The sequence below is a fragment of the Copadichromis virginalis genome, linkage group LG12 (assembly GCF_057382275.1).
Source record: "Copadichromis virginalis isolate Kocher_CV1m ecotype Utaka linkage group LG12, C_Virginalis_male_GT1.1, whole genome shotgun sequence".
Taxonomy (NCBI): domain Eukaryota; kingdom Metazoa; phylum Chordata; class Actinopteri; order Cichliformes; family Cichlidae; genus Copadichromis; species Copadichromis virginalis.
The window spans coordinates 3,757,352-3,761,087 of NC_140629.1; the positions used below are offsets into that span (position 1 = coordinate 3,757,352).

The 3,736-nt window shown below is 41.8% G+C and overlaps 1 long non-coding RNA gene across 1 annotated transcript; it reads left to right on the plus strand.

Annotated features, from left to right (window-relative positions):
* The first annotated feature begins 969 nt into the window (after positions 1–969).
* Positions 970–1,350, plus strand: LOC146696301 (uncharacterized). Its single transcript, XR_014923087.1, has 2 exons — positions 970–1,147; positions 1,230–1,350. It is a non-coding gene; the product is annotated as an uncharacterized LOC146696301 (long non-coding RNA).
* Positions 1,351–3,736: the final 2,386 nt, after the last annotated feature.

Sequence of the window (3,736 nt, forward strand, 5' to 3'; positions counted from 1 at the left end):
GAGTACCTCACTGACCCATTTACACAAGCAAGGAGGATAATTAGGCATGCAGACCGGAGACTGGAGCAGCCTGGGACAGAGCCACAGACCTTCCAATTAGTCGATGACCACCTCCTCCACCTCCTGAGCTACAGCTAACCTTAATAATTATAATTATTAAAAAAATTTAACATAAAAATATATTTTAAAGAACAGTAATTGCATTGTTAGTTGTGTCCCCAAAAACATGTGCAACCATGTTACCAAACTTATTTAGCCTGGAAAAGGAAGAGAAAAAACAATGAGATGACAAAGAAGAAGTGGCATGATTGGGTCAGGCACTGACTGAATGTTTCACTGTAACCAAAGCAACCCTGTTACCCATATTGCTAAAAGAAGACACATTCATTTCAAGCCTCCTACCTTTATTTGTCTAACCACATGTATCCTTGACCTTTACAGTAGATTACATTCCACTGCTATCATCTTCTTCTGAGAAAACACCAGTACTAGCTCTGATTTGCAACCCTGTTACCATACATATACAAATATATCTTAAAATGCTATATAATATTAGAATTATAAAAAATGTTTGTGGTCCTGAGTATTTATTAGTAACATGTATGTCATAATCTAAAGTAACAGTAATATATCCATTCAGCCATGTTAACGTGTGCAACCACATCAGTCTAATTTTACCCGGTTACCATATCACTTTAATGAAAAAAGCATAAACCTTTTTCTTAGCTCATAAAGGTTTAATATATTGCCTTTGTATTTGTCATGGTCCGTGGTCCTGTGTCTGTGGAATGCGTGATGCTCGGGTAGCCACACCCCCGGGCTGGGCCATCACCAGCACACCTGCTCTCCATCCCGGTGATTACACGGAGATCCACTTAATCCGGCGCTGACGGATGCTCCACGCCAGTTCGTAGTCATCCCCACAGTGGTAACCAGACTTCCACGAAAAGTGTGCATTCTCTCCTGCTTGGAACTTTGTTTAACCTGCCTACTTCTGTCCAGGTTTCTACTCGGCGTCTGCTACCTGCCTGTCCTCCGGCTCGACTGGATCTCGCGGTGCTCACCTGGCCCACTCGCCATTCCACGGACTTCCTGCCCCCACGGACTGCCACACTTCCCTCCCGAGCTCCCACGGTTCCGTTCTATCGTAAGGCCCTACTCTAACTCAGTCCTGATATGTTCTCCCCGCTTCCTGGCTCCCTAGTAATCATCTCCCCTTTCTATTGCAGCCCCCCGCCGTCCCGATCCCGGCTTCCTCGTGTCATTGTTTCCCCGGATTTTTAGTTTCTGTTTTGCTCTCTACTTTCCCCGGGTCGCCTTTCGTTGTTTTATTAAAGTGTCTTTTTGTTAGCTCGGAGTCTGCGCCTGGATCCTTTCGTGCCCGCGCACCACGGCGCATGACAGTATTGGCTTGAATTATTATATGAGTAGATTTAAAAATAACTACTGGAATACAAAAACATATGACTACTGAAAAGCAGAACAGGTTCATTTTAAAGTTGCTGAAGTGAATGTAATGAAATGATGTAATCTTTCCATGGGTACTATGTGTACAATTTTAAGGTGAAAACTGAATGCAATCCACGTTAGAATAAGGTTGTAACCAGCGAAGTGCCGTGAGTACTGTCAGACACACTGTACATTTCCTCCAGTAAAACACTCACTTTCACTTTTGTTGTCAATCGTGAGAAGTTCAGCCACTCACACCAGTGAAAGCTCAACTCAGATCCACAGACAGGGCATTTTTCTGTCTCCTACAGCTCCACCATATTAACTTCCTTCATGATAAAAATAGTCCGACATAAAGGCAATGATATATGATCTCAGTCATTCACCTAAATTGGACAAATGAGGCCCACAGGTCTGAGCTGTTAAAAGCCCCCACCCATCTCTTCCATGATAGGACCAATGTGTGTGTGGAGGATGGAGGTGTGTTTTTATGTATAAGGATCTATTTGTGTTATGGCACTATGTGTGTGTGGATGAATATAAACACACGATGACTCTGTTCCATGACCCTCCATAGCATTTGTTGGAGCGTCTTTTTAAAAACAGATGTGTGTTTGTTCACCTCATGCTCTGCATGAAAGAGCGAGACAGTGAGAAGGAGCGTTGTTGCATCTGCTTCTCATTAAAGGGCGCTAATGAACGTGTGTTCCTCCTGGTGGAGTGGGGGAGTTGATGAGGGCCAGCCCTTTCTCAGCTCTCCCGTTTGTCTCAAGACAAACAGGGGAGCTCGATCCCCAGACATTCATCTGACAGCATCTTGCCGGTTCCTTCTTTAATGATGAGGGTGATGCCCAGTGGCAGGCACAACTGTGACTGTACCTGGAAATAAAAATAAGTCATGTTACACAGAGTACCTGAGATAGTACAGTGTTTATATTTATATGTAAGAGCTTTTGAATAACACAAATTCACCAGTTTCCTAAAGTCATTTGGTGCCTTTTTAAATATTATTGTTATTTTTCTTTTAGTTCATGTACTTGTGTACACGTAAATGTGCGAGGATCAACTGCAAAAAATCAAGTTTTGCAGGTGTTGCTTTAGAAAAGTAATGTATTTTGCATTTTAAAAAATTAACAAGTACTGCATTATGGTAAATATTTTCTCTGTGAAGAAAGTAATAAATTACATGCTTTGTTGCATTACACCAGCGAAAATATGGCGTGAGACATGCCATTACATAACTAACAGTTGACAATACACTACAAACCCTGGGCTCCTCATTTTTTCACTAGTGTTGCATTTGGATAGGGTCAGTGATGATACCTGGACCCTACAGAGGTTGCACAGGTTGTCCTTCCAAAGACCTTACAGAGAAACTCAATCATATGACCCCCTAAGAGGAAGCACTTTGGCGACAGTGGGAAGGAAAAACTCCCTTTTATCAGGAAGAAACCTCCAGCAGAACCAGGCTCAGGGAGGGGCGGGGCCATCTGCTGTGATTGGTTGGGGGTGAGGGGAGGGAGACAAGACAAATCCAATACAGCATCATCTTTGCTTTGGGCCGTCAGCTACTAAGAGAAAGATCTTAGAGATGAGTGTCCTCGTTAGGGATTTGTGTTGGTGTGTGGGGCTGTAGCCTCAGGTTTATGTTGTTAGATGGTGATTATGAGACCATGTATTTTAGCTATTTTACAGAGTAACATGAAAGGAATGTAACAAGTAGTATAGCAAATTACTTTTTCCTGGGAATAATTAAGTAATGTACTGCATTGCTTTTAAGAAAACTGTAATGTGTAATAGTTAAAAACCTCAACAAACATACATAAATGTTTGACCCCAAGCATGCAATTAATTTGCATGAATGCAATTTCTTTATTGCTGCTTAGCAAAGGCAGTTATTCTCAAAACGGTGCAAAAGAGAATCCAATGACAATCGATAAGAGAGTCGATAAGCAATATTGATAATTGCTAAATTCTTATCAGTTCCCATCCCACATGAGGAGCCTGCTGTATCATTTTTTCACTTTGTTTTTGGGCTTTCTTTGAATTCAGCTCTCTGTAGGTTGATCATTTTCATTTCCATTAAACACTGCAGTATCCTTTCATTCCTAACACATTACGCAGTTTGTATCCAACATGATTTATCTCCCACTGAGATCTGATGGGTTTTTCGAGTGTGTTCCTTTCATTTTTTTGAGCATTAACACACCAGTCCAAACAGCACTTCACAGATAATGTGGTTGCTCTCTTGATTCTACTCTAACACAGGTATAGGTAAACATGGAGG